The sequence below is a fragment of the Chiloscyllium plagiosum genome, chromosome 6 (assembly GCF_004010195.1).
Source record: "Chiloscyllium plagiosum isolate BGI_BamShark_2017 chromosome 6, ASM401019v2, whole genome shotgun sequence".
Classification (NCBI taxonomy): domain Eukaryota; kingdom Metazoa; phylum Chordata; class Chondrichthyes; order Orectolobiformes; family Hemiscylliidae; genus Chiloscyllium; species Chiloscyllium plagiosum.
This window is the reverse complement of record NC_057715.1, coordinates 8,390,742-8,417,538: the sequence shown is the minus strand read 5'-3', so window position 1 is coordinate 8,417,538 and position 26,797 is coordinate 8,390,742. Positions and strand designations below refer to the sequence as shown.

At 39.2% G+C, this 26,797-nt stretch overlaps 1 long non-coding RNA gene across 1 annotated transcript; it reads right to left on the bottom strand.

Annotated features, from left to right (window-relative positions):
• Positions 1-3,292: 3,292 nt before the first annotated feature.
• Positions 3,293-26,413, bottom strand: LOC122551110. Its single transcript, XR_006311999.1, has 3 exons — positions 26,333-26,413; positions 10,385-10,492; positions 3,293-3,363 (listed from the first exon to the last, which is right to left on the bottom strand). It is a non-coding gene; the product is annotated as an uncharacterized LOC122551110 (long non-coding RNA).
• Positions 26,414-26,797: the final 384 nt, after the last annotated feature.

Sequence of the window (26,797 nt, the reverse complement as noted above, 5' to 3'; positions counted from 1 at the left end):
AGTCTTCAGTGTTTTGACCTCTACAGAATTACCACTCATTTGGTAATCTATTTCCTAAAAAGACTTATCCTTTATCCTTAGACTGTGACCCCCTGGTTCTGGACTCCCACATCATTGAGAACATCCTTCCTGCATCTACCCTGTCTAATCCTGTTAGAATTTCATAGATTTCTATGAGATCCTTCCTCATTCTTCTAAATGCCAGTGAATATAGTCCTAACCGGATCTCTCCCCATACATCGTCCCATCATTTTGGAATCAGACTGGGAAACTTTCTTTGTACTGCCTCAATAGACAGAACATTCTTCCTCAACTAAGAAGAGAAACTGCACACAATTGTCCAGGTGTTGTGTCATCAATACTGTCAAAGAATTTGCTAAGTTGTTAAACGGACCTGTCAAAATTACCAAGAGGGTCAGCTTCAAGGATTCAGGAGCAAGCAACAACACTGTCTAGGCATTTTAAAAAATGCAGTCATTTCAATATTTGAAAAATGTGAAGAGTTTTAAAAGATTCATTTCTATTTCAGCTTGTCTGTTGACATAAACCTGATGACTTTCATGACCGGATAAGGATCCATTAACACAATTCACAGTTGGATTGACAGCTATCAGTGGTTTTGGATTCTTTTATGCCTAACTATGTTTATTAATGTTTGTGGCACTTGAATAATAAGTTTATCGCTATAAGGTTTAATGGAGGTGATGCAATTCAAATATAATAAATGTACTTTTATGGGTGAGAGTACATTTATCAATATAGTGGATTCTGAAATGTACTTATTTTCTTTTTGTCATTTTTGCATGGGTCCTAAGATGTTGGATTTCAGGGAAGTTGATATGCCAGATGAAAGGATAAAAGCTGGGACATGGTTTAGTTTCAGTTAGCACAAAGCCCTGCTACAGGAAGGATGCTGTGAAAGAGTTCCGAAAAAAGTTTCAAGGCTGTTGCCAATGTTTGATCTAAAGGCTGAATAGGCTGGGGCTATTTTCCCTAGAACCCTGGAGGTGAAGGGGTGACCTTATAGAAGTTTATAAAATCATGACGGGCATGGAAAGGGTGATTAGTCAAAGTCTTTTCCCGGGGGGATGGGGGTGTCCAAAACTAGAGGGCACAGGTTTAAGGTGAGAGGGTAAAGATATAAAAGTGGCAACTTTTTCAAGCAGAGAGCGGTGGGTGTATGGAATGTCTACCAGAGGAACTGCTAGAGGCTGGTACAATTACAACATATATAAGGCATCTGGATGGGTATATGAATAGGAAGTGGTTAGAAGGATACGGGCCAAGCGCCGACAAATGGGACTACATCAGGTTAGGATATCTGGCTGGCATGCAGTCATAGAGATGTACAGCACAAAAACAGATCCTTTGGTCCAACTCATCGATGCCAACCAGATATCCTAACTTAATCTAATACCATTTTCCAGCACTTGGCCCAAATCCCTCTAAAGCCTTCCTACTCATGTACCAATCCAGATTTTTTTAAAATGTTGTAATTTTACCAGCTTCCACCACTTCTGCTGGCAGCTCATTCCATACACGCAATACCCCCTAAACCCTTCCTATTCATATACCGCCCAGGGAAAAGACTTTGTCTATTGATCCTATCCATGCCCCTCATGATTTTATAAACCTTTATGAGGTCACCCCTCAGCCTCCTGACACTCCAGGGAAAACAGCCCCAGCCTCTTCGCCTCTCCCTGTAGCTCAAACCCTCCAACCCTGGCAACATCGTCCTAAGTCTTTTCTGAACTCTTTCAAGTTCCACAACATCCTTCCAATAGGAAGGAGACTGGAATTGCACACAATATTTCAAAATGGCCTAACCAATGTCCTGTACAGCCATAACATGACTTTCCAACTCCAATACTCAATGCTCTGTCCAACAAAGAAAGGCATACCAAACGCCTTCTTCGCTATCCTATAATCTGCCTCTCCACTTTCAAGGAACTATTAGACCAAAGGGTCTGTTTCCTTGTTGTACAGTTCTATGACTCTATGAGTCTAAATTGTACTAGGGGCTATAGCAGGTCAGCGAGTTGGTTCAAAAGCAGAGACTGGCATTGAGAGACTGGGTGGCCATGCAGTTGAAGACAGGGCATCAGCTTGTATGCTTTGGAATGGGTGGAGGGGTGGGTGTTTGAACAGAGTGAGAGTGGGATGGATACTTTTTCTGTTAAACCTTATTTATTAAACATCGAACACATTATTCAAGTACTGAGGCAAGATTTCCTCCCATTCCATATCTGGACTGCGCACTCTGTTCAGCTTCTTTTTAGTAACCCATCTGCATACCAATCCAGCCTTCCACCTCACCCTACACCAAAAATGGAATGTTCAGCAATAATTTTTAACGATTGAGTCATGGAGCTAGGAATTATCTTGTTTATATGCACACATATAAACATAGGAGAAAGGAACAATAAAAGGCCAAACAAGGCCACTGAACCTGCAGCACCATTCAATATGACTATAGCTGAACCTCTATCTCCACATTATATTCCTGGTTTCTCCCAAACTCCTTGATGCCCTTAATGACTATTTAGTTCTTTCTTTAAAATATTCCATGATTTCATCTCTACAGCCTTCTCATGGTGAAGAATTATAGCTCTATGAGTCTATTATAACTCTCTGAGATAGTGTCAGAGATTTTATACATTTCTGATTTACTTATCCAAATAGTTATCATGGAAATGTAATCAAGAAAAAAAAACTACCCTTAACACCTTGGTAACTGTACAACTGAAATAGTGACTACTGTGAGGCTTGTCTTTTTAACCTCTTGCTTTTCTGACCAATAGTTATACCATGTATCACTATAATGTAGCCTTTCCTTCTTTTCTCTATTCTGTAACTAAGACTTGTACCTAGATGGCGCTGTAAGTGGCAACTTTTAACTTTTCATTGTACTAATTTGAGTACATTTGACAATTCAATTCAGTTCACCACAGATACCTTGACCAAATCCCCTCATCCTGACTACCCCAAAACTACAGATTACAGTTTGACCCTTCCAACTAGCTTTAATCTGATGTATCTGGTTCCCCTCCCTGACCCGACTCCCATTCCCACCTGATGACTCCTGTATCACCTACCCACTTCATCCAAATACCAATGTATCACCTCATCCACTGCTTCTGCCGACCCACCATCCTCCCCCTTTTTACCTAGCCTAACCCCTGAGACATTCAACTTACAGACTCATCTTTTTTCTGTAACTTTTCAACGAAGATTTGGAAGATTCAAACACTTTACATACCCAGAATACAGCTATTAATATGTAAAGGAGACATAACTTCTGCATGGATGGTTTGCAGTGCTCCCTTTGAAGTTTCCTCTTGTCAATTCGGAAAGATCCTCCACCTGAAGATTGTTAAGAATCAGAGAGGAAGGGAAGTGTGTGATTTTTTTTGTTTCATGGAGGTAATCTGATCAGAAGATCTGGGTGATTGTCACTCAGTAACTGATTTCAACTGCACATTCTCACGAAAATTAGTACCAATTCTTTCTTCATAACCTCCGATATCAATATAACCATTGAAATAATTAATTCTTTTCTTTGGATTAGCTAAACAAAAGGAGGTTATTAATCAATGTTTCTAAATTAACTAAACACCTATAAATTATAGTTGCGTTTCTTTTCTCAAAATATCATTCAAGGTATCACTTGGGTTACAGGATGTTGTGCCTCCATCTTTTTGATTTGGCAGCAGTGCCCTCAGCAAGGAACTGGCATACTGTGCAGACAATTTGTATTGTTCATGCTATTGTGGGAATTATGCTTGATATTGTTAATGTTGTGTTACTGGCTGGTGATATTTTTGAGAATACAATGTTTGCCTGTGATGTTGTTAATGTAGTCTCACTGATGACATAGCAGATGTTACAGATAATCTCTTCTGCTTTTCCAGCTCAGGTGTATGTCTCTGTTCGGTGTTTGCTGAGCAGTTTCCATCTCATTGATGTATGACCTTGGAGCCTCAGCCTTACCAAGAACTGTTGCTGAATTGCAGGCAGGGATTTAGCATCATTGTTGAAACATTGACCTCCTTCTATTGATACATTAGTGAATTGTCGGGCACAGTCTTTCACTCGTGCAAAGTTATTGGCAGCGGGACAAGCATTAGTAACGCTTCCATTTGGGAATACGTGATGACTGGTCATGTGTGATCATGTCGCAGCCAACCAGTTGATGATGCATATTTGAGGAGTGCAACAGGTTATGCAGCATGGGTGGAAATCTACACTCTTCCCAATTACCAAATGGAGTCAAAGGATCAGATATAGTCATAAAGTCATAGAGATTTACAGCATGGAAACAGACCAATCAGTCCAACTCGTCCAAGCCGACCAGTTATCCTAAATTAATCCAGTCCCATTTGCCAGCACTTGGCCCATATCCCTCTAAACCCTTCCTACTCATGTACCAATCCAGATGTTTTTTAAATGTTGTAATTTTAACAGCTTCCACCACTTCTGCTGGCAGCTCATTCCATACACGCAACACCCTCTGTGTGAAAATGTTGCCCCTCAGGTCTCTAACGTTTTCCCCTCTCACCCTAAACCTATGCCCTCTAGTTCTGGGCTCCCCCACCCCAGGGAAAAGAACTTATCTATTTACCCGAACCATGCCCCTCATGATTTTATAGACCTCTATAAGGTCCCCCCTTAGCCTCTGATGTTCCAGGGAAGAGAACCCCAGCCTATTCAGCCTCTCCCTGTAGCTCAAGTCCTCCAACCCTGGCAAATCCTTGTATTAGTCCCGTAAACATTATCTAAATTGCCTCCAATGTTTCTATATCCTACATAGGAAAGATTAAGCATTTATAAAGGGACAAAGCTGGCACAAGTATCATTTAATTGAATAGATAAAATAGAAATGTAAATATATTTCACTTGGTTATATATTGATGCCACAGTTGCATGCATTTAAAGGTGTTGTCTTTTATTTCCAATCTGTTTCAAATCTTACATGTATGTGGATGGATCATTTATTGAGTCACATGGTCAGTTGTGGCATCTCTGACTGTCATGACCTTTACAGAATTGAATCTTGGGGCAGTATTTGAAAGGTCAGGGGTTCAGAATCCACCTGGAAACCCGGCAGATTATCACTGCTCTGTGCCTCTCAGGCACGTGCCTGCAGCCCAGTCAACACATGCACTATAAGAAAGGATTCTATCCAATGGATTGCACCCATTCAGAGAATGTTTCAGTGAAATATGTGTGACTCCTTGCCAAATTACAAGCGGTTTCAGTAAAGTTGGCATGAGGGCTTCCTTGGGTCAAAGACCTGCAGCCCTTTCCCTTCCAGGTGTCAGTTTGTGGGAATATATTGTATTCTGCAGGTACTGTTTCAATCCTGCTGATACTGACTCCATGATTTTGCCTGAACAGTATATATATATATATCCTGATCTACTCTTCCTTCATTCCCTACACCACCCACTCCACCAACCCACAGCCCCATGGCAATTTCCCCCGCAACTGCGGAAGGTGGAACACCTGCCCATTTCCCTCCTCCTTCCTCAGCGTCCAAGGGCCCAAACATTCTTTCCAGGTGAAGCAGCACTTTACCAGCACTTCACACAATCTAGTCTACTGCATTCGCTGCTCACAATGTGGTCTTCTTCACATTGGGGAACCAAAGTGTAGACTGGGTGGCTGCTTTGCAGAACACCTATATTCTACCTACGAAAAAGACCCTGATCTTCCAGTTGTCTGCCACTTTAAGACACCATCCTGTTCCCTGGTCAACATCTCTTTCTCAGGCTTGCTGATGTGCTCCAGCGAAGATCAGCGTAAGTTCGAAGAACAATGCTTTGTATTCAATTTGGGAACCCTGCAGCTCTCCTGACTCAATTTGGGTTCAATCATTTTAGGGCCTGAACTCTCCCACGTCCTAGTTCCCAACCTACACACCAGACCTTGTTATCACATAGTCTACCATTACACACCACATATTGTTTGCCTCTAACAGTTTCCATTAATTCACCCTCCAAGCCAAATCATTATCCTCTGCGCAACTATTCTTCAACTATCCCCACCTATCATTTACTCCTTATCCCCTCCCTCAACCCTAACTTCTGCATATAAACCAACATTTTCCTAGCTACCATCAGTTCTGAGGAAGCGTCATCAGACCTGAAAGTTAACTCTGATTTCTCTTCACAGACACTGCCAGACCTGCTGAACTTTTCTAGCAATTACTGTTTTTGTTTTAGACTCTGAATGTTGGAGCTTCGTTGGCTGTGTTTCTCATAGATCTCTGTGTGGCTGCTGGATTGATATACTTTTCCTTAATACCTGACTGCTATGCAACAATAAATTGTAACATCCTGTATATACATCCTCTTAATAATTACTTTCCAGGGCATTTGGAGTAATATAACAATATTTTTTTAAAAAGCCTAAATCTCTGCATTGTTGAAGAAAAACAGAGTTAAACAAGATAAGTTGTTGAAATGCTGCTTGCTCACCGATTTCCCCACAAAATGCTCTTTATTCATTTGTAGATCAGTAACTGAAGAATTATCATTGTTGAATTAATGTAGCTTAGCTCTGTGAAGAACCTTAAGAACCTTATTCAATGAAATTTGTGCAAAATCAATTAAATCTAGCTTCGATCAATTATTTTAATAACATAATTCAGTTTTGCTCCATCAACCTGAGTGTATATTATGGCCATTGTGATTATATTTACTTATGATAGATTTGGGAATATGATTTCTTGATCTCACCTTGAGTCAAACCACTTAATTGTTGATCTATAATGATCAGATTATCACATTTTTCACATATTGCTCAGAAATCTATGGAAATCCAATGGATTTTTAACATCTGCACCTCCTATTTTCCAGTGGGAAAGCAACCTTGCATTATGTCAACTATATGTGTGTATATCCTGAATTTGGCATTGGATTGACATCTGTTTTGCTGTGTATTCTAATGCATTGCCTTTTATCCTTGAAACTGAGGTATTTCCAGATGTCTGAAAGAGACATTTTGTTGAAAAGATAAAATATATTATTCAAGTGATAATCCTAAATTGACATTGTGCCATCTATTGAGTCAAAGAAGAGGGAGTTAGGAACATCTTTAAAAATACATCTTTTAAAAAAAACTTCAATTCACAATTTAATATTTATTTTATTCCATCTATTTTAATAACAATCCAATCTGAAAACAAATTTAGCAAACCAAAATGTTAGGATGTGAATGGAAACAAGTAGCTAATTATCAAACAAGAAACAGTGATGACGTGAGAGTAAGAAAGAGAGAGAGAGAGATAAATAATTAAATATAATCATGTTTCTTTGCTCATGCAAATAATCCAAATGCTTTTTTGAAAATAAATATAGTGGAAGTTTGGGGAATAGGTCAGTGCTGTCAGCCCTCATTTTTTTATCTTAATCTGAAGCCTTTGAGTGAACAATTATTTTGTTATAGGTTGCCTAATACCTAGTAACTTCAAAAGGAAACAAACTCCTTAGAAATGTTTTAGATCAGATTAGATTCCCTACAGTGTGGAAACAGGCCCTTTGGCCCAACCAGTCCACACCGACCCTCTGAAAAGCAACCCACCCAGATCTGTTTCCCCTCTGACTAATGCACCTAACACTATGGGCAATTTAGAGTGGCCAATTCACCAGCCCTGCACGTCTTTGGATTGTGGGAGGAAACTGGAGCACCCAGAGGTAACCCACGCAGATACGGGAAGAATGTGCAAACTCCACATGGACAGTCACCCAAGGCTGGAATCGAACCTGGGACACTGGTGTTGTGAGGAACAGTGCTAACCACTGAGCCTCCATGCCGCCCTTTAATACACACGAGCGTCCCTGGGTGTGCTCGAACCACCAACCTTTCGGTTAACAGCCGAACGCGCTAACTAATTGCACTGCAAATGTTCATGAAAAAGAGAAAATTTGAAGTCTCTATCCTCTAATATACACCTCTCAAATTCACCAAGCTATTGTTTCCTGATGGATATACCATCAATTTCATCAGTTGTGAAAGGATGTTAATTAATGTAGCAGCTGGGGGCAGGAAGCACAGATAAAGTTTGTGTCCTTTTCCAGTTATTTGTTAAAAAAAAATTCTCTTTGAAATTGGTGAGGATGGGACATTAGACAATATGTCTTTAGTCATTTTAAAGATATCAGAAAGTCTATAACCTTCACAAGAATGTCACTGGACCAGTTCAGATATACATATGCTTCAAGTCAAATATTGAACTGAATTGAGAGACAAAAGAACTTCATTGGAAGGCTCAGGGAGTGGGGGGTGTAATTTCTGTATTTAATCTGGAATGGTACTCCACGTTCTTGATCAGAGACCAAGTATCAGCCATCGTATTTCTTTAATAGTGATCTTACAATTCTTTGGTATGTGACAATAAGAGGGTTTTGGAATCAGGGAAACTAGGTGGCAAAAGAAAATATGAAGTCTCGGTGGAAGACTAAAAATAACTTTTGGCTTGAAAACGCAACCTGAATGCACAGTTACTTAAACACAAGTTTGAGTCTTTGTTATTGTTCTTTTCTTTGCTTTAACTTTAGGTTTCCAGTGAACCTGATTGTACAATAAACTATTGACATGGTTTAAGAGAATGCACTGAGGAGTAAATGATAAAAAATCAAAATGCTAGAATGTCAAAATATTGATAAATAAATAGAAAAAAGAACTAGGAAAGCACATAAAAACAGCAGGCACAAAACTCTTTGACAAGGTTAACTGTCCCCATGACCCTCCTTGGATTTTCACTAAATTTTGTCTGATGGAACAACATTGAGTAAATAAATGAAGGGTTGGGTTCTGCCAAGGCCTCACAGCTCCTGAGTTCTTTGTAGTCTTGGTCCAAATGTGGATATAACAGTTGAATTCCAGGCGTGAGGTAAATGTGACAGCCTCTCACACCAAGGTACCAGTTGACCATGTGTGACTTCAAGGAACCCAATCAAAACTGGCATCAATGGGAATTGAGGAAAAACATTGTACTCAGCAGAAAGGAAGATGGATGCTACTTTTGATGGTCAATCATCTCAGTCCAAGATGTGACAGAAGGAACTCCTTAGGGTAGTGTCCTAGCCCCAACCATCTTCAATTGCTTCAATGACCTTCTTGCCATTGTAAGACCAGACTTAAGGGGCAACTGTTCCACACAGAGGGTGGTGAGTGTATGGAATGAGCTGCCAGAGGAAGTGTTGGAGTCTGGTACAATTACAACATTTAAAAGATTCTGGATAGGAATATGAATAGGAAGGGTTTAGAAGGATATGGGTCAAATACTGGCAAATGGGACTAAATTAATTTAGGATATCTGGTTGGCCAGGACGAGTTGGACTGAAGATTCTGTTTCTGTGCTGTACGTCTCTATGACTCTATGACTAAGTGGGGATATCTGTTAATGATTATGCAACAGTCAGCATGATTTGCAAATCCAAATGCTTTGGTATGTGACAGTAAAAGGGCCTTAGAATCAGGGAAGCTAGGTGGCAAAAGAAAATATGAACTCTACGTGGAAGACTAAAAATAATTTTTGCTTAACAACACAAGCTGTACTCACAGTTACTCAAAAACAAATTTGACTCTTCATTATTATTCTTTTCCTTGCATTAACTTTATATGTATGCAGCAAGCCCTGGACAATGTCCATGTTTAGACTGACCAGTGGCAAGCAGCATTCACACCCTATAAGTCTCAGGCACTAACCATTTCTTACATTAAAGAATCTATCATCTCAAGATGGTCAATGGCATAACCATCACAGCAATGTGTGGAGCTTACCATTGACCACAAACTAAATTTGGCCTGTTACCTAAATACTGTGGATGTAACAGCAGGCCAGAGGCTGGGAAGTCTGCAGTGAATAACTCACCTCCTGTCTCCCCAGTCATTGCTTACAACCTACAGGGCACACATCAGGAAATTGATGAAATATTGACCAATTACTGAGAGGAATGCAGCTCCAACAAAACTCAAGAATCTTGACACTGCTCAGGACAAAGCAGCCTAGCACTGTCACATGGACTGCACATAAAATGTTTTATTTCCTGACTAGGTCAGGTTTGCTGTACATTTTATAATTCATTCTTAAGATGTGAGCATCATTTGCAAGACCAGTGGATGCCAAGCTTTCTTCTTGAACTTGTAGAGTTCATGTGGTGAAGGAACTCCTATAATATGTTAACTAGGGGGTTGCTAGATTTTCACCAAAAAATGATGGAGGAACAACATATCAATCAAGTCAGAAGGATGAGTCACTTCAAGCGATATTTGAAGATTGTGACATTCATGTGAATCTGTCTACCAAGCATAAGAATCAAACGGGAGGCTTTCAATAAGTTGCATTTGTCAGTATTAGTCACAAAGCCCATCCTACCTTTAAGGCACTTGTTTCTTCCAATGAATTATTGTGTGACACTTAAGGAAGGCTCAAGATGTAGCAGAGGATATTCAAATGTAGCAGACCTCCATGATTGATAGCATGCTGTAAAAAAAAAAAGCCAAATGTTATTATTAAATGATGGGAAGAAATCATAGTTTTCTGTGAAGGTCCAATTATCACATTGGTATAAAGATCCTGACATTAAAATATTCAATGCATCTAATGAATAATTTCTCATTCATTCATAGTGACAGCATGGAGCATTTCCCATTGAGAGTTCAAAGCATCAGAGAACAGTACAGCCCAGAAGGAGTCCATTTGGTTCATTGAGTTAATGGAGACCCTTTCAAAGAACAATCCAGTCCAAATCCCCTGTCCTTTCTCAATTTTCCTGCATACATTTATTCAACTATCTTTGAAAGGCTCAGTGTTCCCTCTAAGTAGAAGAGGATTCCAAATCCTAATCAAACATAGCTTTAATATTTTATTTTCTTTATGTCACTTCTGGTTCCTTTGTTAATTGTGTTAAATCTATACCTTCAAATTCTTGGTCTTTCATTCAAGGTAAACAGTTTCTGATATAACTTCTCCAGGAATCTAGCTTGGAAGCTCAACATATTTATTTAGTCTATTTAGTTTTAAATTAGTAGAATATGCTGTTTTCATACATACTATATATTCTAATAGGTCTGTTCTCAGGTCTACAATGCCATTACATGCCTCTGTCCCCATGCACCACCTATCCCCCTCCAACAACCACCACCATGAAGCCCATCAACTTATCTAACTAAGGATGATTCTTACCTTTTAAAAAATGTACACATGAGATACATATAAATTTGGCATTTAGCGCTCAAGTAAATGAAACAAATGCAATAAAATAAATCGGTGCCTTCTTACATGCCAGGATAATGAGTGGAATGTCTGTTCCTGATGGGAGAAATACAATTATAGTGGAGGCCATGTTGAGATAGTGATTGTCACTGAGATTAAAAGTTATCCTACACTGTACAAAATACCCCAGTTGAAATTCCGAGGAATGAGTGTTCAGAGAGGGAAACACACACATACTGGCTGATTTTACCAGAATTCAGCAACCGTGATCCTCAAAGGAACCTCTGGATGCTTCTCAAAATATGGTCAGTGGGGATTTTTTGTCAAAGGAGGAACAGACATAAGTCCATTTAGCCAATGCATAGCCTGCCTGGGATGATTTTGTGCTTTCACTCTAAGTTCAGACCGACATTTGTCTCTTGTCTAGACAGTTGATTTCCCACCACATAAACCAATAATGGCATTAGAATGGCAGCTTGGCACACAACTAGCAGATCCATGAAAATGAAGGAATGACTGTGTTTTGAGTGTTATATTGTATACCCACCATGGCATTCTATAATGTTATTGTTACAACATAAGAAGAAATTGATAAGATGAAGCATCATCATTTCATGACCTCATATTTTACGCAGGTTGAATCAGCCCTTAGACATCATGACAGCCCCTGAATTCATAGTCTGTCCAGGAGCAGCGTAAACATAAGCCTCAATTTTAGCCTCATGTATTTGACAAGAATGAGCTGTCGTCAGGTCAAAAGCCCTTTTTTATACCCTTCATGTTTTCACAGTCTATTGACCTGAACAGAGAATAAAACCAGAGGGGTGGGAAACACACGTCTGAATCAAACCTGCCCTGTCATGTAGATTCAGATCAGGATTTCTCTCGATGGGAGTAAAAATATGTGAGGTTTCTCAAAACATTTCTCTTTTATTCTATGTTGACACGTTCACTCTTTGCACGTTCTGAGTAACTCTGTAACTGCTTTGTGCTGGATTCTTGATCACAGGAAAATCTGTGCTTTCATTTCCTGGGTGTAGCTGGATTATGTAAAAGGGCATTATGCCAGCAGCTACGGGCCTGTCAACTTATCCTGTCATGTTTTTCTCCCCTTCTGCAGACAGCACAGTAGTTTTATGCAACTGAATAAATATGGGATATCCTCCGAATACATTGCTGCATGAAACAAAAGGTCAGACTTCATTGGTATAGAGACAGCTGTATTTTACAGCATTAAACTGGTGTCTTAAAGTATTAATTGCATCCACACATAGACGGAGAAAATGTTGGGAAAATAATGATAGGCCGACACTCACAATATGTAATGTGAAACACTCCTCAGTACAAAGGAAGTTACTAATAAGAAATTGGTAAAAGAATAGGCCAGGGGCTTCTGCTATCATAAACTGGTGATGTATAAAATTCAAGCAAATATTTTTACAGGTGCGTGGAGGAAGCAGGAATTAGTGTGTTGAAGTGAATAGCTTGTAAAGTGGAGTCTCTTTATCTACTGTAGCTTCAGCTGTGCGTACAGAAAGCATAATACTGCCAATAAATATTTGTACATGCTGTTTAACGCTGTGTTAAATATTTAACAGAACAAGCCTGATTGTTAAAAAATAAAACTGGCATTTGTAATAAAACAAAAGAGAATGAAGGCTTTCGTGTGGATTATATGGCAAATGAGATGATGATGCATTACGGCTAATCACAGCAAAATGTAGGATCGGATTTCCCAAAACTGCTCTCTGTACTAAGTGTTGGATTAGTGCATAGCTGTTCCTCATTAATAGCTGTTCAGAAAACTGCTACATAGGGCAGTAGATTGTTCTTCAGTTGCTCACTTGTTTTAAGTGAAGTGACATTTAAAATGTAGCATATGCTGCTCAGTTTTCAGATGGGAAAGGTAGAAAAGGGTGAGATGGTTAGCATTGAGTCTCTGCTTTGGTGAGAGAATTCCAGTTATCCTAGCTGGTGCGTAGCAAATTAGCCTCCATTCACCTTTCAAGAATGAATGCACAGATCCTGGGACATCTGCGATGCCACTCTGGGTTATTCGGAGATGATTAATGATGCAGATCACAGAACAAAAGTTGGACCAACACCATAGGCCGTTTTAGATCACTGCTTGCACAGCAGCTGAATGAGGAATAAAGTTCTGCAGCAAGCAAACTTCACTCAGCTTATGAGGGCCTTGGCCTTTGTGGGAATTATTGCTGCTGTTAAGTTTGAGTTCTTTTCTCCTGCTAACTGCTCTTCAGTGAAGCAGCCAGCTCATGACATAAAAGAGGAAACATGTAACATCTGTTGTTTGTTGTTGTACCAAATACCATGAGCCATTCTGTTTGTGTTGGGAGATACACATGATTAACCAGAATCAACTTTTGTGCCATCTCCCTCCCTTGCTCCCTGTTATTTGTATTCCAAATTATAGATTAATCTGTAAAGTTACAGCTCAGCTTAACTCTCACTGCACCATTAGCATCAAACTAGGTGACCGATCCTATCTCAATGAGGTGTAGTGTATGATGCCAGGAGCAGCACTAGATGTGTCGGATAATGAGATGCTGACTTGGTGAAACCCAAAACTGATTGCACAGTGGAGAGCCCGAAGCAGCATCCTACAAATAGAGAAATGCAATCCCACAACGAATGGATCATACGAAAATGCTGCAGTCCTGCCAATTTTGGATACTGGTAGACGATTAAATAGCAATTGGTATGGAGAAGCATTGTGGCTCAGTGGTTAGCACTGCTGCCTCACAGCGCCAGGGACCTGTGCTCGATCCCTCAGACGAATGTCTATATGGAGTTTGCACATTCTCCCCATGTCTGCATGGGTTTCCTCCCACAGTGCAAAGATGTGCAGGTTAGGTGGATTGACCATGGAAAATGTTGGAGTGGGCGTAGGGGTGGGGGGGAATGATCTTCAGAGGGTTGGTATGGACTCAATAGGTTGAATGGCCTGGTTCGACATTGCAGGGATTCACTATTCATTCATCATGATTGGGAAGGAAATAGCTCCATGAAAATTCTCAAACTAGATTTGATGGAGTTCAGAGTAGCAGTGCAAATGATAAGTTGGATAATTTGAAAACATCCCGGGGCCCAAACTTTCAGAGATGGAAGGACTCTGCACCTCACCAATGTTACAGCTCTGAACTTGGAGTATCACCCCCATGAGAAGCACTCACTAATTGTAGGTGCTGATGGGTGGAGGCTTAAATGGAAGTAGGAACCTATTTAACACATCCATGGATCATGGAGGCATTGGCACAATTAATTGTGCAGTTGCCTTCACTCAAAAGCAATTTTCATCACCTTGGTTTCTGAAGTGGGATTCATGAGACTTATGAGTTTGATGAAAATATCTAAATTCGCAAAAGCTGTTGATGAGGTCAGGTATCCTTTTTGAAGAGCCCCGATACTCCTTTGGGATTGTTATGAAAAGAGAAATATGTGGATAAGGTCTGAGGAACAGTCAAGCTGTCAAACAATTTCAATCTTCTGCTCTTTATAAAATGAAAACAGACAGTTGGAAAAAATAGTGCTATGGCTTTTGTTTATTTAAACCTGAGTTTTATATTCACAGTATTAGATAGCTTAACATCTTCAACAAGTTATGATTATCACAGTGGGGGCTTGCAAGTTCACAGTTTGATTGATAGCTGTACATGATTGTAAAAGGATTAGCTGACTCTGATATGGAATGATGAATGAAAACCATTTCAGATTAAATATTTAAAGTGATTTAAATGTATTTTATTAATGACAAAATGCTTTTATCAATATAGTGAAGCTATAATAGATGCTTACATCTTAGATTTATTAAATCGCAGCATGATTCCCAAGATCTGTCCATGGTGGATATTGGACGAGTTGGCTTGGAGAGTCTAAGGGTAAAGAGTAGTTGCAGGGGTAGGGGACATGGAGCTTAAGGCATGAATTTGAACAGAGTTGGCATAAGGGCTGTAAATTGCCATGGGATGAGTGGTGTTATGCGTTAAGAAGCTTTGGAGGGATTGCACAGAAAGGTATATGTTGGAATGGAGGGTATGCAGGGCCATGGGTGTGAGAGTGGCATGAGGGGTGTATGGAGGGTGACTAACATGACACATCAGGTCTAGAGAGCCTTATTACCTCAGATGAAGTAGCAAATGCTCTGTCTCAACACTCAGCAACCTGTATGGCTGCCTTCGCAATGTTACCATGGAATACCAAGTCCAACTTCAAATAGCCCTTGCCAAGCCTCAGATTAAAAATAAGACCATTCAGGGGAGTTTCTCACTCATCAAGAGTGTGGAGTCAGGAAATTTCCCAAATTTCCCATGCCTAGATGATGTAGGTATTAAAAATTAAAAGGACATTCAGACTGTTTTCTAGAAAGATGTATGGTGTTCAAAGTAAGAAGACAACATCTTGTTCCATTATTTAAAGCCTAAATTGCCTAAAAAGATAGTGTTTGTTCAATAATGCTTTTGGTCTATTTATTATATTAGAAGTCTTCAGACATGACATTATATCACCTTTTCAGCTCTCACTATGAAGTTCAACTTCACTTTATGGATTTGTTCTTGATCTCATCAGAGATCCTAACACTTTTTTTTAGATTAGATTACTTAGTGTGGAAACATGCCCTTCGGCCCAACAAGTCCACACCGACCCTCCAAAGAGCAACTCACCCAGACCAATTCCCCTACATTTACCCCTTCACCTGTCACTACTGGCAATTTAGCATGGCCAATTCACCTAACCTGCACATTTTTGGACTGTGGGAGGAAATCGGGGCACCTGGAGGAAACCCACGCAGACACTGGGGGAATGTGCAAACTCCACACAGCAGTTGCCTGAGGCAGGAACTGAGCCCGGGTCTCTGGCGCTGTGAGGCAGCAGTGCTAACCACTGTGCCATCGTGCCACCCTGACTTTTAGACATGTAAAATTCCTGGTCTTCAGCAAATTTGATTCAGATCCCATGATATCAAGAAACAGGTGTGTTCACTGGATAAGGCAAAGGATATCAGCCACATTAACATTGGAACTGTTGTGCTGAAGACTTGCCATACCTCGATGATTTAGTACAGCTTCAACTGCAGAATCTACTCTTCAAAGTGGAAAATTGCTCAGCCATCTCCTGTCCATAAAAAGCAAGAGAAGTTCAATTTGGCCATTTCCCTCCACATTAGTCTACATTGAATAATTAGCTAAGGGATGGAAAGTGTTGCTAACGGTACCATCAGGTGACACTTGCAATGACCTTTTTATCAAAGTTCGGTTGGCTTCCCTCAGGACCATTCAACTCCCAATCTCACAATAGGCATGGATTAAACATGGACAAATGAATTGAGTTCCAGAGTTGAGATGAATGCGATTGCCGGTAACACCGACACAGTATTTAACTGGGTTGACATCATGGTGCCCTGGTTAAACTGAAGTTAATGGAAATAAGGTGAAACTTGAAGTAGGATGCCAAACATCTCAATTCCAATTGCTGAATTAGATCCGAGTCCAACTTTCTTTAACTTTGTCCTCAATGATGCTCGCTCCACATTGAGAACAAATGTGGAGATAGTCATTGATATCTGCACATTGGTCCATTCTACAATCTATGCTGAATTGCCAAAATCTATTTGCTATTTAGACTTGTGTTACTCAGTGTTAAATAGCATTTGTATTATACGGACACTGACCAGTTTCAACAAGAGAGAATCTTAGCACTTCCCCTTAAAGTTTAATGGCAGTATTACTGCTGAATACCCATTATCAAAATACCAAGGACAAAAGAGGAATTTAACATATGGTACCAGGGATGATGGGAAGGTACTATCTTAAAATTGCATGATGTGGCTGCACACTAAAAATATTTTAAAATCTGTGTTGTGGTTAAAAAAAAACAGATTTAGAAAGAGGGGGGCCAATTTACCACTCTTCACAAAGTCATAACAATGAGTTATGTTCAGATGGAACGCAAATATAGCTGAAGTGAAGCAGAGGATCCAGATCTGGAGGTATTATTCCAAGTCACTAGGTGGGCTTCCCACTTGCTACTTCTGCAGTAATGACCTTGTCACCTGAGTTTTGTCATTGACATGGATGAACTCCTGGGGTTTGGTGCAAGGCATGGCTACTGCATAGGTGCTTCAGACCGTTGCTGAGCATGCATGGTCAGCTGTTCTTATCATTGAGCTAACTATGGGGTCTTATCATCACTCATTAAGGCGTTGATAAGACAAAGGTTTTTGACTGTTGAACGTTGTAATGATAGGCCTTGTTGTATACCAAATGAGAAGCCTATGAAAGCAGCACCAGATGCTTCTAGAAACTTGCATCAGTATTAATGGTGAGTGGAAATACCTGAACAGAGCAGCTGCTTCCTTCTTGTCTGCATAATCAGAAAGGCATCTTCTGAAACTGGTTTTCATCAAGTTACAAATTAGAACGCCAACCGTGTGGAAAAAGGCCAATTGGCCCAACAAGTCACAATAACCCTCCGAAGAATATCCCACCCAGACCCATTCCCCTACATTTACTCCTGACTAATGCACCTAACCTATGCATCCCTGAACACTATGGGCAATTTAGCATGGCCAATTCACCTAACCAGCATGGCTTTGGATTGTGGGAGGAAACCCAAATACCCGGACAAAACCCACGCAGACACGGGGAGAATAAGCAAACTCCACTCAGACAGTTGCCCGAGGCTGGAATTGAACCTGGGTCCCTAGGGCTGATGAGACAGCAATGCTAACCACTGAGCCACCATTAAGAATAAGATGTTTGAACACCTTGTTGATCAAATAAAGAAAGGGCTTTTGGGATTGTGGCCTGGGTCAATTGAAGTTGGGAGAAGTGCATTCTGAAAACCTTCAGTAGGTGGGATCCTCAGTGGAGTGGCCTGTTCATAATTCCCCTTCGCTGAGCTTCTCTTCTCTGCATCCTCTGCTCCACTTCTGGATCATATGTCAGACCAAGAGACACTGCAACAACTACTTCCCACTTAAATATTACTCTTTCTTATTTGTCTGTAATAAAACAAATGTCAAAATCTCAGTACAGTACATTCATACGTTAAAACAAAGATGAGATAATAGGATCTTGGTGAGTGACCCTCTAATTAGCACTGGTACAGGGCTCATCTTGTAGCTGAACACTGAATCTTGGTGGAGTGGAGTGCATACTTATCCAATCAACTACATGATTCATAATTAGCACATAGGCCTCATATTATCAGGGAGGCACAGTGGCTCAGTGGTTAGCACTGCTGCCTCACAGTGCTAGGGACATGGGCTTGATTCCAACCTTGTGGAGTTTGTACATTCTTCCTGTGTCTGTGCAGGTTTCCTTTATGTGCTCTTGTTCCCTTCCACAGTCCAAAGATGTGCAGGTTACATGGATTGGGTCATTGTAGATTTAATGGACTGAATGGCCTGCTTTTACACTATAGAGATTTTATGATGTCAGAGTACCATCATATCAGTTGCTTTCACAACATGGGCATCCTATGCCAATGCATCTTTCACAATGACATGTCAAAATAGCAACATTGTGAGTGACTGGGACTACTCTTCACTTTACAAAAAGTCTGGACATTAATTCATACTCATAATCATAAAATTAAGCCAATCAATTACGAACTCAGGAAGTGTAGGAAATCTGGAACTCTGTTCTCTAAGAGAATGTGGATGCTGGTTAGTTATGTTTTCAAGACTGAGTTCAATCAGTGTATCATGGGATTTTGATCAGAGACAAAAAATGAGGTTGGGTTACAGAATTTACCATAATCTAACCAAATGTTGGAATAAGCTTGAGGGCTTGAATAGCATATTCCTTACAGTGTGTTGCAATATTCTACATTACAGCTGTTGTGAGGTTATAACGCTTTACTTTTTGTGGATGTGGGGGTTTCATCATTTTTTTAAAAGTTGGTTGTAACTGTTGCAGTTAAACTGAAATAAATAGCAAGGTCACGTTCTAAGATGGAGGTAAGAAAACAAATAAATTGCTCAGAGGGTGGGTATGTATAAAGACCTTCCCAAAATTCAGATATCCATTAAAACCTTTCACCATCTCAACAATGCAAAATAAAGAATCTCTTGGAAATATACAATGGAACCAATATTTCAAGGGAAATTTTGAGAGCTTTTCAGAGATAATTGAAGAAAAACTAGGGTCTCCACATTCTTTTTCCTCAAGAAATTTTCACTTCTTTTCCACAGCAGAAACTGCAGGAAATAACTATTAAGGAACCAGGATTTATCAAATAACTGAAGCATTCGTTTTGAATAATTACAATGCAGAAGCCAACTAAATAATTTTAAACTCAGATTTTTAAAAAAGCCTTACGCCTCAGAAACAATGAAAGGATTGTAGGCAGTATGTTATTTTACTATCTTTTCTTATTTGACACCTTGGATTTAACAGGTAACAAACTTCCTTACTTTGACTCAAGATAAACCAATTGTCGTCTCCTTATTGCTCACGGAGATACGCAACCAATTACATTTTTAACTTAAAAGAATTTAAACTTTTGTTGTGAAAAGTAGGAAATTAAAAGTGATCGAACAGTTCAACCTTTCTCACCTGGTCACAATAGACCAGTGACAATGATTCAAAATTATTTCAATTGCTGCACCTACTATGGGACATTCTAAAGGTGTGAAAGGTGCTATATAAATGCAAGTCCTCCTCTTTTCTTCCCTTGATAGAACAAATACATCTTCAGAATAGGCCACAAATTTCAATAAATCCAGAGCAGATTCCATTGAAAATACCATAACAAAGTAAAAACTCACTCTTGTGATTAAGCAGATACTTTCGCTCTGTCTATATAGTTGCAAATCTTTCGATGCATCAGACTGTGGTTCTAATAAGGCAATAACTGTTTAATCCTGAATCTGACTTCTGAGATTTCTGCTCCTCAGTGGCAGATGTCTGTTTGTTATATTGTCTTCCATCTGTTTTGTCTCCTTTTGACCCTGACTGTGGGCGAGAGAATGTCGAGTCATTTACTTTAAAATAGGAAATTTTCTGAAGTAGTGTCTGAAAATATTTAACAAAATGAATTTTACTAATCCTTTTCAATCATTATTTAACCTTTGAAAGTAAATCCTGAGAAACTTGGGAATGCATTGATTTTAAGAGATACTTTGTGAGAATTGCCAGTATTGCCAAAGCTGGTTACTCTCCCTAGATATGTGCAAAGAAACAAGAACATTAACATATCCAAGAGTTGCAGTGGCAGTCTAAAACATACGACTATGCTGTTCCATGGAAATTAATACATTTCTGGTATATCGTTTCATGGAATTAGAGTCATAGAGATGTACAGCATGGAAACAGAACCTTTGGTCCAACTCGTCCATCCCGACCAGATATCTCAACCCAATTTAGTCCCACTTGCCAGCACCCGGCATATATCCCTCCAAACCCTATTTATTCATATAGCCATCCAGATGCCTTCTAAATGTTGCAATTGTACCAGCCTCCACCACTTCCTCTGGCAGCTCATTCCATACAGGTACCACCCTCGGAGTGAAAAACTTGCCCCTTAGGTCTCTTTTATATCTTTCCCCTCTCACCCTAAACCTATGCCCTCTAGTTCTGGACTCCTTGACCCCAGGGAAAAGATTTTGTCTGTTTATCCTATCCATGCCCCTCCTGATTTTATAAACCTCTATGAAGTCACCCCTCAGCCTTCGATGCTCTAGGGAAAACAGCCCTAGCCTACTCGACCTCTCCCTATAGCTCAAATCATCCAATCCCGGCAACATCCTTGTAAATCTTTTCTGAATGCTTTCAGGTTGCACAACATCTTTCCGATAGGAGGGAGAATAGAATTGCATGTAATATTTCAAAAGTGGCCTAACCAATGTCCTGTACAGCAGCAATATGATCTCCCAACTCTTGTACTCAATACTCTGACCAGTTGAAACACAAATCAAAAATTTGGAAATGGAAGTCAATATTAGAATCATTTAAACTTAAATTTCTCCATTATAATGACTTGCTCTGCATATTTGTAGTTGCAGCTTTGCTTCACTTTTGAAATCATTCATTAGCAAGCATGTCATCAAAGCAACAATGCAACATTAATCCAGATATATTTAAACCAAAATGAATGCTTGTCATTCATAAGCCTCCAGGCCTCTTCTTTGGCCATCTTCAGCTGTATGTAACTAGAGTAACAGTATCATGCATTAAACAGGAATAACATAAGCTGGCTTCATGCTGACCACATCCCATATCATGTCCTTGGAACTCATCACCCCCATACTGTTGAACATTGAAGCACATAATGGCTATAATCATTCCATCTTTTGAGTTGTCAACATTTGTTACTCTGGTTATGCTGAGTAACAGGAATGATCAAAAATTGGAATGATGCATTTTCTCAGAAAACAATCCTCATCTGTCTCTACCTGTGATCTAATTGTTGGCACTTATGACAAGAAGTAAACATTTTGCCAATGGAATGTCACCTGAGAGTGGAAAGGAGCGGGAGGATATGATATTCAAACAATGTCAGGATTTTGTTTATTCATTTACTGATGCTGGCATCACTTGAAAGTTCAGCATTTGTTACCCATTCCTAATTATCTTCTTGAACCATTGTGGTCCAAGTGGTTAGGTACATTAAGATTGGGAGATCAAGGATTTTGACACAATCAGGAAGGAACAATGATATAGTTTCATTTAAGAGTATTATGAATCAAGAAAGTGAACTCTCAGATTTTTTTGCTGAGCAATAGAAATTACAGATTTTGAAGTTGATGTCATAAAAGCATAATGAATTTAGAAAGATAGATAGAAATTGATAGTTACTTGAATTGTGAAAATACAGTAAAATGTGTATAAGTCATCACAAAACAGCACCATTTAATTTCACAAATTATATATAAAAAATGAAACAAAATTAAGACAAATATCATTGATTGTACTTGACCATAAATGACCGGATGTGGCAGTACTGCAGAGCTTTGATCTGATCTCTTGATTATGCTGAGCTGTTCATCTAATTTTATTTCTATTATATATTATTGTTACAGTTTGGTGCAATGGAGATGCTTTCTGGGCCACTTGAGATTCCACTCAATTGTTAGTTGCACTGCTGTGTGTCTGGAGAAATAGAATAATAAACATGGGGAATTTCAAATACAGTGCCCTGCAATCAGTTAGCCTGAAGATGTAAGTAACAGGAGTAAGGGAAAGAAGTCTCTGGAATAATTTTTTTCTAACTGTGCACAGAAAAATGCACCAAGTATCATGGGCCAGTTAATTCATGCTAAATATATATTGGTTGAGATTGGTTGAAGTAAAAACAAGAAGTGAATCTTGTTGTTATTATTAATTATTTTGGTTTATGGTTTCTCCACAGAAATTCTAACATTAATTACTCCCTTCTTCCACTCAAACTCAATGAAACCCCAAGAGCAATTGTGTAAGTTCTTTAACAGAATGGGTAATTGGGAGAATTTCTACCTAAAATTCATTGTATGTGAAGTCAAAACTTAAATCTTTGTCATGAATTCCTTTGCACTGATTGTTCATACTGAGTTGAATTATCTTTGTGGTTTTACCTCAGGAATACATTTTCTTTATAAATATGAAACACTGCAAGTATTGAACTTTTGAAACAACACAAATATGAGCCAATTTGGGCATTAAGAATTAACATGTAGTTACACCAGAGTTAATACTCAGGAAAATACAGCAAGTTGTTTTTATTCCTCATTTGTTCATCACTAATACCCATGGTAGTAAGTAGGATTTATTCCACTTCCCTTTCTGTCACGTGACACATGACTAGCTAATGGAAGTAATGGGTTATTTTCTGGCTGGCAGGATGTAATAAATGGTGTGTCAGCGTGAAGATATGGTTGATACATTTTCTGATGACACAAAGATAACCAGAAAAGTAAGTCATGACGAGGTGAAAGAGAGACCATAAAAGAATATAAATAATTGAAGAGAGTGACGCAAGATCTGGCAATTAGAATTTAATGTGGAAAAATTTGCAACTGCCCATTTTGGAAGGGAGATTGAATAAAAAGCATGTTACTTAGATGGCGAGAATTGCAGAGATCTTGGTCTGGGTTTCCTTGTGCATGAATTACAGCAGGTTAGTTGGTTGAGTATGGAGGTACCGCAATTAATTAAGAACGTTAATAGAATATCATCTATTGTGCAGGAACCGAATACTAGAAGTATGGAGGTTATGCTTTAGTTATACAGGGAACTGGTGAGACCTTATCTGGGGCATTTTGGACAGTATTGGTCTCCTTATTTAAGGAAGAATGCAAATGCATTTGAAGTATTTTAGAAAAGGTTTACAAAACTAATAGCTAGAAGCATGGGGGATTGTCTTGTGAGGAATTGGTTGCCAGGCGAAGTTTGTATCAGCTGCAGTTGAGAAGAATAAAAGGCGCCTCGATTGAAACACAAAATCTTAAACAGTCATCACCTGCTGGAATGAGACAATGTAAAGAGAGGATCTGTCAATGGTTGACCTTAACATTCAGATTCTTATGGGAGAATCAAAAACGAGGGATCATATTCTGGATTAGTGGTGCTGGAAGAGCACAGCAGTTCAGGCAGCACCTGAGGAGCAGTAAAATCGACGTTTCAGGCAAAAGCCCTTCATCAGGAAGGGCTTTTGTCCATAATGTCGATTTTACTGATCCTCGGATGCTGTCTGAACTGCTGTGCTCTTCCAGCACTGCTAATCCAGAATCTGGTTTCCAGCATCGGCAGTCATTGCTTTTATCAACGAGGGATCATAGTTTTAAAATGTTAATCAATAAGGACAGAGATAGGAAGGTTTTGTTCTTCAGTGTGTGGATGTATTTAGAATTCTCATCGAGAAAAAGGTTATTGGATGCAAAGGCTTTGAATATTTTTGAGGCACAGATGAATAGATTTTTGATAAGTTGGGAGTGAAAGGTTATTTGGGTTAGGCAGGATGTGAAGTAATTAGGTCAGTTATGATGTCACTGAATTGTGCAGCAGGATTGAGGGGCTGAGTAGCCTAATTCTAATTTGGATGTTCACACATTCTTTATGACAGCTGCAGCCATTTTCACTGTTCCTCAGTAAAATAACTTTCCCTTTTATCTTTTATAATTTTAGCTGAGCTCAACAGACCAATGTTATATTAGAAAGTGGCTTCTCATTTAAGCCACTCTGGAGAGTCTTTAATCATATATTTTGTTCAAGTTCTGTATGTTTTTAAGTACTGACAGTGAAACAGCAGTAGAGTAAAGCCAGTACAGTGGAAATAATGGAATAAAGGAAACAGTGCACATGTTCCAAAAGGCCATGGTGATTGGTCTGCACTCTCAGGTAGACCAAAAAAGACATTGTATTTAAAAAAAAGCTATGAGCTGTCCCTGAAGGACTGGCCAATTTTTGTACTTCAACCAACATAATAGAACAGACTCTCTGGTCATTATCTCAGGTTGTTCTGAGGCCTTGCTATGCACAAATTGGCTGCCACATTTCCTACAATACCATAGTGACCTGCCTGCAAATACGTTATAATCAGTTGGAATAGACTTTGGAATATGTTGAAGTCCTGACAGACCCCTTACAAATGCAGGTCTTTTCTTTTTCTTGGAGAATATCTCATCAGGGAATATATTAGATATGCAGGATTCTCGGGATCAGCCTTTCTCTCAAAGTCGCAAACTGGAACATCCATAAAACTAGACAGAACTCCCATTCATTTCAGGGCTTTTTAATCTTCATGGGTTTAACAGACCCTTGAAAGTTGTAGATAAAGTTTTCAATTACTTATTTGTATTCTGGTTTAAGATAAACTTACTTTGGATGTAAACACATTCAGATAACTGTTAACAATCCTGCAAGCTCTCAAAATTAAATAAAAAGACAAATAAGCATGTGATAAGTTGAATTCAGTCTGGATTAAGTAACCTGACCTTGAAGATCCATTTTTGAACTGCTTGATGCTCTCAGTGACAACCTTGTCAATTCCTATTTGGAGACAGACTTTACATTCAGTTCAAGCTGATAGTGTGAAAACTTATTAACTACTGTCTGGAGGATCTGAATGTGAAGTGGTTTCACAATATCAATCTCGTTTCTCATGTACTTTAAATCAGAAGTAAGCTGGAAATACAGCAATCCCATGCATCCATGAAAGGACCATGGACCAGAGATTGGGTTGACTCAAGAGTTGATTCTCCAGCTCATGGTGTGTAACGCAAGCACTGTCATATTCTCCCTTAATATTTGGATTCAAAACAAAAAGAACTGATGTGTGAAGAAATTTCCTTCTCTCCCAACATTTTCCAAGTTCCAGTCTTTTCTGAACAAATATTGGCATGTTTATAAATGGGGAGTTTGAAACACTGGTCTGTAACTTTGGCAGGAGGATCCAACAGGGAAACCGTATAAACAAACAAATTCTTAGAAGCTGAACTGAAAAGCTGATTTAATTTGGCACTACTGCTTGTTCTTCACAGTTCCATCGGGTATAATATAGTCAAAATACACAGCTATTACACTTTACTGAAACCCTGGTGACAACATTACTTCCATTTGAATCTTTAATTTGATTAGGGGATGGAAATCACTGTAAAAACAGTACAATTTATTTTCAACAACTTTACAAATATAAATAACTTATGAAACATATCCCAGCAATGCTTCCAATTGTAACTTTAAGATATAAAATGAGTTCTACATGTAAGCATTTTCAAACATGCATCCACTTTATATTTGTTCCCCCACCCCCCTCCAACACTCCCTTTCAGATTAACTTTCCACTTTTGCCAATGACATACAGAGCAGCTGTTGTTGTTGATTTCCTCACAGCACCCTGACAAACTGGACAGATGTTGCCAAAAGAATATTCATTTTGAATTGCTTCGCTTGCCAGGACTCAGAAATGACATATTGGGATATACTCGCGAAGAAATTAAGGATTCCTTAATTTGCCTGAAAAGGCGAATCACTATTCTGTAGATGGCACTGAAATTACTTATTGACATAAAGGTAAGAGGTTACATTTATCATGAACACTTAATTTCCTACTGTGCAGAGGCTGTCCATTGAAAGTGTGGCATAACAGTATTGCACTTCTAACACTTACCTCTTCATCAACAGGGAGGATTAATTACTGCCGAGTGAGTAAAGATGGATCCCACTCCTCATGGTTCTCAACACATAAAATTAATTGTGAGTTGATAAAACTCTTTCAAACAGATCCTGTTTCCTGCTGCTGGTAGCTTCATTAACATATTCATCATCGAGAGAGAGAAAAAGTGATGCCTTGTAGGCCCACAATTCCTCTCCTTGGAGTTCAATTTGTAGGGAAGTGAATGGCAGGCAGCAAAATGTGTTGAATACCTAAGGCAGGATGCCAAAATTCTCCAGATACAACGCTTAGGGTCTTTGTACTTAGTAAATTAAAGTCACAGAAGGCTCTTGTACTGAAAACTGTACAGAACATGCAGGATGTTCTCAGTGAGAGGAAACAGCAGGTGATAAATGACTTTAAATAACAGCAAGAGTTTGCAGTCATCTACCCACCAAATGAACTGCTGTAATGTTCTGT